Raw genomic sequence first — 7,955 nt, forward strand, 5'->3', positions numbered from 1 at the left:
ATCGTTAAATCTATAGGAAAGTAAAGTGTAGTGCATGAAGAATCGAAATCGAAAAAGAAAATGCACAATGTTCGATAAAAAACGAAACCGTTTTATAAAAATGGCCCTTTTGACAAATAATGAAATAATAATTTTTCTACCGAAATTGCTTTCCTCATATTTGTTAACTTGATTAATTACCGAATTTTCGACTTTAGTTCAGAACTTTAATTAAATTATATACAAGGAACTATTTTATAAATAAGTACCTATTCAAGATCAATTCAACTACCAAGTTAATTTAGTTAACAATACTTTAAGCTGTTTCATAAAACCCAAAAAATAATATTTAATAATGAATATGTGGCTGCCCAACATTTTGGGAAGCACATCCTAATCTATTTATTTATTTTATCACTCACTTACACTCCCTTTGCTGTTGCTAATTAAAAATCATTCTTTTAGCTAACAGAAAATATATTATGATGATTATTTATTTTTAACACAAATTCTGGTTAAAATAAATCTCAAACCTAATTAAATATTGAAGTATGTAGGGGATCGATGTGGAACAAAGTGATGTCGTTTGAACATTGTATCGAAAAAAAGGTATAAACTTATGAGGTGATGTGGCGCTCAAGCCCGCAGGCAAAACGAATTTATTGAGTTGGGTAGATGTTGTGTTGAGGTGTCATCGGCTGTGATGTATTGAGCTGTGTTTTGTTAGGGTGCGCCAGTTTTACTTGGGTAGAGTGGAGTGAGTTTAAAGAAATAAAATTAATAATAGTTATATACTAAAAAGATTTGTATTGTACGTAAAAAACGTCTTTCAATAAACTCCGCAACCTAATGTACCAAATTTTCTTCTGAATTTCAAATCGTATTTGTGGTTTGAGACCGTAGTTAAATAAATGAGCACACAAGTTCGTTGCTTAAGTCTTTTGTTTACAACCAACTTTATAACGAGCTGCTATTTTAAAATTAAGAAGCGGCTTGTGCTTTCTCGGAAATAATTTTCTGCTTCTTTTTCTCCAATTCAATTCTGTTGCTGCCATTAATTTTTAAAGCCTCTCTTATTTCCTTTGTAATTAAGAAATCACACTTGAATCAAGACTTGCCCAGCGCAAGTCGCTGGTTTTCCATTACCTTTCTAGCAATATGCATGGCTTTCAGAAGAAAGCTTGTTGCACATTTCACCCAAGCAACAGCTAATAAATGTACTGTCCATTGCGGTCATAGTTGTTGAAGCGTTGCATGCCTTATAATAGTTGGAATATTACTACTCATTGAGCGCGGCAATAGCGTAGGAAATGCCGAAAATCGCCACAAATAAAAATTGGAAAAGGGACCTAAAATAAAAATATGTGTGTGCTAAGCAGAATTGTGAAATGTGCGACAAATCAAAGTGAAAAGCCAAAAGAGAGTTTTTTTGCCACTGGACTTTTACTACAGTGGAATGCAATTATATCACCTTTTAAGAAACCTAAACTTGGCCATTATTTCATTAATGCGATATTCCGTATATACGTTGAAATTTGACATGAAAGGCGAAGAACGATTTGGGCGATCAACAAATTTTTAAGATGAGAAACTGGAAGCATTAGAGTCTTTTAGCACCCGGTTACATTCAAAATAAAAAAAAATGTGATGTCATATGACCTAAACCTCCTTGAACACTAAAAAAACAGAAGTCGGTTTTACATCGGTCTACGATTTATAATGTCAAATGGATCCTCTTCAACAACTCTAAATGAAAAGATCATATGTGAAACCTGGCAACCAGCCAAATCAACGGTAAGGATAAATAATTATGACAGAAGTGTCTGTTGTATTCTCAGCTGGATGAAGCCATTAATGGTGAATGCTATCAATACCAACTCGTCAAATTGAAACGAGCAGTTGCTGAAAATCGCTCGGAATTTGCAAATGACAAGAAGCAATAATTTTTCAATATAGCAGAACTCGGTCTCATATTAAAAACCGGTTGAAAACTATTTCGAAAATAACCTGAGAATTTTGCCTCACTCGCCTTAAAGCCTAGTCCCTTCTGACTACCATTTTTTCGCATCAGAAAAGTGTATTAAAAATTGGCTTGATTCATTCTTGAACGGGACATCAGCGTAGTTATTTCGAAATAGAATCCGCAAATTGTCAAAGTGATCAGAAAATGTTATAACTTCAGGTGGATAATACTCTGATTCATACTTTCTTAAATAAACAACGGAGTGGAGGTCGTCTTCTCTGTTTCCCCCGGTGGGTCCTGCGTCGAATACTTTCAGTGTAGCCACCAATTTTTAATTCGCTTACCTATGCCAATGGCGCCGTATATCTCATACAGCTCATCGTTCCATCGAATGCGATGCGTCCATACCTCTGCACCATAAAGTAGGACGTGAATAATAAGTGACTTATACCTGAGACCGACATGTAGTAACAATACCATATATAGTACAAATACCATATGTGAGTCACCAAATACTAGCAATATACTATATGAACATTGTAGTATTTTGCTGGTAACAATACTATGATGTTTCAACTGGTAACAAACTTTTCTAAAATCTTTTACACAAAAGCGCTTCAAAATATTCTGGCAAAATTAATTAATTATTTCTGGAAAAATTAATTATTGAAATGGAAAACAAAATATTTTTCATAATTTTTTCAAATCTCTTGACATTGTTCGTCATGAATTAAATATCTTGCAACTTGTTGAGAAAATGAAGATAGTTTACTAATGGTATTATTGTTAAACGAAGATGAAAATTGTGAGAATAAGAATCGCGCGCGGCATTTAAAATGTTTACGCGACGATAGCAATCCATTTTCTTTGAACGAGAATACCATTGTGCAAAATTTTCGATTAACTCGTGAAATTTGCCGTCGTCTAATTGACCCCACACAATTATCAGAAAACGTCACTAACTTTAACTGTAACAGTTCTTGCAGCTTTGAACTTCTTTGGACACAGCTCATACCAGAAATGTGTAGGTAACAACGTCAYCTTGCCTATGAGTCAGTCGTCCCTTTCGAGAAGTGTGCGGACTGTAGCAAAACTTATTGTAAAGGTAAAGGGGGGAAAAATAAAGTTTCAAAAGAGGAAGAAACTTTTATAAAAAGTATTACCACTATTATTGTAATACAAATACAAATATACTAATTTAAGCTAATTTATTTGAAATATATTCCAGATCTTTTAGAAAATTTGGAATATAAAGCACCATAGGAGCAATTGACACCACGCATATTGCTATCAATATAATTTGAATAGAAATCAGCTGTTTCTATTTAAATTATTTTGTTCACTGCACGTGTGGGGAAAAGCTTTCCGAACTGAAGCTTTTACTTTTATCAAGATTGTCACAGAATACCTTTTGGGAGATACCGAAGAAAATTAAATTAAAACATAACTTCATAAAGTCAGCTCGTGCTGTCAGAAGCAGCTTTAAATCTACGAAGAGATAGTATTGATCAGTTATTGATTTTCCAGGACAAAAGCCACACTGATAAGGTTGAATCAGTATGTCAACGGTGGGTTTTTATCTTTCACACAATACGCTTGATAGAACCTTTTGTCCGATGTTGTGGATGCTTATCCCATGGTAGTTGGCGCAGATTTTGGGGTCTCACTATTTGTGAATTGGAAAGAGCACACTTAAATTCCAATCGTGGGGCATGCTTTTGTTCGAGCATATTCTACATAGAAGCTGACGCATGCTCCTTAACAGTATTTCGCCGCCATACTTGAATAACTCGGATGGCAATTCATCGGCTGCGGCCGCTTTATTGTTCTTTAGACACGTAATTGCTTTTCGAACTTCGTCATGGTCGGGCAATGAAATGTCTGCTCTATTGTAATTGATAGCGGTCGGAAGCGATGTTAAGACCTCGGAAGGTACGCACGTCTAAAACACTGAAGACATGTATTCCGTCTATCACAACATGATCGATCTGGATGATGGTTTCAATCCGGAGGCAGCCAGGAAGCACGAAGAATTTTTTTATGGTGGAATCTAGTACTACCGATAACCATATTTCGGGCCTCGGAGAAGTCGATCAGCCTCAACTTATTGGGGATCTTTCATCATGGAGGCTTATTTTACCGACCATGGTGCCAAGTACCTCTTTACCCACCTTGGCACTACAGTCGCCCAGCACAATTTTGACATCTTGGCAGGGGCAGCTCTCATAAGTGCGCTCTAAGCGCTTATGAAAGGCATATTTATTCGCATCGTCCTTCTCTACAGTCGGGGCGTGATCGGGAATCAGCGATATGATGAAGAACTGCGCTTTGATGCGGATTGTGGATAGATATTCATCCACCGGAGTGAATGCCAGGACTAGGCGACGGAGTCTCTCTAGCATCATGAAACCCACACCGAGTTTGCGCTTCTCTATATGTGGCCACTGTAGTGAATGACACAAGGACATCTCAGTCCTTGTGCCGTCCATCGCACTTCTTGGCCGGCTGTTATGTCAGCCTTTATTTTTCGGAGGACATCAACCAGCTGTGCAGCGGCACCTTCCCAATTAAGGGACCGGACATTCTAAGTCCATGCTCGTAAATTATAGTCCTTATTACATTTGCTGTGGTCGTCATCAAAGAGGGGTTTCCGTTCCGATACTGTTTCTTGCATATCTGTCAACATATTCGGTACCCACTGACTTCAACAGTTTTGGTTGGATTTGGACAATTTTTAGTAATAAAGTGGCCTACTCGAAAGGCATTATTCGTGCGAAGTTTTTTCGGGTTATGTTAATTTGATCTTGATGTTTCTAATAAAAATTTATAGATTCTAAAAGCGAGTTGAAATTCTGTTATTTCGTGTAAAGAGATTACATTAAATCTATATACACTAGGAGGTTTTAAATAATTTATATATTAGAATATCAAGATTAAAAGGACCCCAGACTATTTGTCAAACTTATTGCTTTTGTGATGGTCTGGGAACGGGTTTAGTGTAACTGTAAAAATATTTGGGAGGTGGACAAAATAATTTGTTTACTCTGCGCAAGAGCCAGATGACACGAAATATAAGGGATTTTAATACATTCCATTATTTTCTTAAATACTGAGTTGCTTTAGTAACTTCACTTTTAATCTGTTTCTAAGCAGAATGATGACATATCCATTGAAATTAAGTGTGAGGTACGGCACTTGAATTCACTAATTTTCTCGAACCGTCTTCTTTCAACTTTGTACTGTTGCCTTTCTTAGGTCTTGATCGATCCAATCGTCATTCGAGATTTTCAAATGAACCAGTCAATTGTGTTATATATCAAATAATGTAATTTCTTAGACCAATCTTTGAACAAAGAAGTCAAGTCAATGAACTAGTTTGATGAACCAGCTAATACCCTACACTTTCTTATTTTGTAATATCCATTTCATCAATTTTCCTTGAAACTTTTTTTTCTAAGATGCCTATAAAACACACACATACTGATTTTTAAGATTATTAAGATTTTACAAGGCCTTCATTTTTTGATGCCTTCATTTTTGTTTTAGAACTCGTAGCATGCAACTTCCATATTTTCCTGCTGCAACAAGATCATTGTTATTGTTGTTTCTGTTGTTGGTTTAATTACCACTTTTCCAAAGCCGTTTTTCGTTGCGCAGTTAACCCGGCTAATTGTGGTTTATTTTCGTTACCGCTCTTGGTGATTATGACTCTCTCACACTTACCACACCTACCAAACTTGCCACATTGGACCAAATATTTCACTGCAATTCAGTTGTACAGTTGGTAGTAGATTGCTGCTGCAGTTGCAGTAGATTGCTGCTGCAGTTGCAGTTCTATGTTTTTCACTTTTATACAAGTGTCTACACTGTTGAAAGTCCGTGCAATTGTTTTATTTGTTGTACACCTAGCCCCTGTTCCATTATCCGGTCAGCAATTAACACTACATGACACCTGTTCTTCTAGGTGCTGCCGCTGCTACTCCTGGTTTCGCTTTTATTGGATTGTTGTTGCTGTTAACGGTTGTATACGTGTCAGCTGACGGCATTAACTACTTTTTAATTGAGTTGCAACATGTATGTAAATTCACAAAAAGTGCTACGTTGCAACCAAACAAAGAGTGGTATGCAAATATTTTTGTTGTTTTTTGCCTATGCTTTTGGCATACTTTCTGGAAGCACACATGTTTACATACAATTTATAGATATGTGTTTTATGTATACATTAAAAAACTGTTTAGGATTTTTCAGGTAAATTAGTAGAGAGAAATGAACCTTAAGCTTAAAGCAATAGTATTTATTTTATTAATTTATTTTTTAAATGAAAAATAATAATACAATTATTATCTCTATTAAAACTATATTGTCTTAGAATATTAATATTATAAATATATTAGCCAGTAAAAGGTAAATATGAGATCAATATTACTGTCAGTACAACAATAATTGATGTTAGTAAAGGAGGTTATTTGTATCTAAGATAACGAACAATTAGGGAATTAAATTAACTTTCTAAGCCCAGCTTTGGACAAAAAATCGGCTACCTTGTGGAAGTTTTCCTCAGAAAAAACCTTGAGCGTATTTGAAATTTGTTTGTCTTCAAATAGTGCGTTTCTAGTTGCACTAAACTTAGTGCATTCATTGAGAAGATGTTTAACTGTAAGCGATGGATTAGTGCAGAATTCGCAGCGTGGTCTATTTGAACCGTTTAGCAGGTGCGAGTGCGTGGCCATGGTAAGCCCAATCCGAAGTCGAGTAAAAGCAATAATGTCATTTGCTCGGCAGATGGGCGGAATATGTGGCTGCATGCCAGATGTATTGAAGTTCGAGTAATAGTTAGTAGGAAGATATCCTTCCTCGCTATATAATTGAAAGTAAATAATGGCTCCATTGCTACGGTTTTTGCTTGCAGATCCGCTAATTCGTTGCCAATAATTCCAGCGTGACCAGGAATCTACATAATTTTGATATCTTTGGCTTTTTGTATAAGTTTGGTGCGTATTTCAGAAATTAGAGGTGCCTTGTTATTAATATTCATGATACAGGCAATAGTTGACATACTGTCTGTGCAGATTATCGTCTTGTCGTTAGATTCTGAGGCTGCTAGTATCACGTTGTATACTGCAACCGCCTCTGCCATATACACTGACCCATAATTTGGTAGATGCCCTGCTATTACTGTTTGCCCATCGGCTTGGACCACGGCGAATGACGTGCGGTCCTTCGACTTTGACCCATTGGTGTAGTACATTTTCCATTCGTTCCGAAAAGGAGCTCTGTATTTTTCAACAAGTAAGAAAGGGCTAAGTTCGGGTGTCACCGAACATTCTATACTCTCGCATCAAATACCGTATTTGCGTAAAGTTTTATTCCGCTATCATCATTGGTTGCTAATGTGTATATTATACAGAGAAGGCATCAGATGGAATTCAAAATAGCGTTATATTGGAAGATGGCGTGGTTCTACACCGATTTCACCCATATTTCGTACATGTCATCAGGGTGTTAAGAAACTATTATGTACCGAATTTCATTGAAATCGGTTGAGTAGTTTCTGAGATATGGATTTTGGTCCATAAGTGGACGACGAGACGACCATTTTAAATTTAAAAAAAAAGCTAGATGCAGCTTCCTTCTGCCATTTCTTCCGTAAAATTTAGTGTTTCTGACGTTTTTTGTTAGTCGGTTAACGCACTTTTAGTGATTCAACATAACCTTTGTATGGGAGGTGGGCGTGCTTATTATCCGATTTCTTTCATTTTTGAACTGTATATGGAAATGCCTGAATGAAACGACTCTACACAGTTTGGTTGACATAGTTATAGTGGTTTTCGAGATATGTACCAAAAAGTTAGTAGGGGGCACGGCCACGCCCACTTTTCCAAAAAAAAATACGTCCAAATATGCCCCTCCCTAATGTGATCCTTTGTGCCAAATTTCATTTTAATATCATTATTTATGGCTTAGTTATGACACTTTATAGGTTTTCGGTTTCCGCCATTTTGTGGGCGTGGCA

Source organism: Bactrocera latifrons, unplaced genomic scaffold (assembly GCF_001853355.1).
Source record: "Bactrocera latifrons isolate USDA-ARS-PBARC rearing strain unplaced genomic scaffold, ASM185335v1 scaffold_78, whole genome shotgun sequence".
Lineage (NCBI taxonomy): Eukaryota > Metazoa > Arthropoda > Insecta > Diptera > Tephritidae > Bactrocera > Bactrocera latifrons.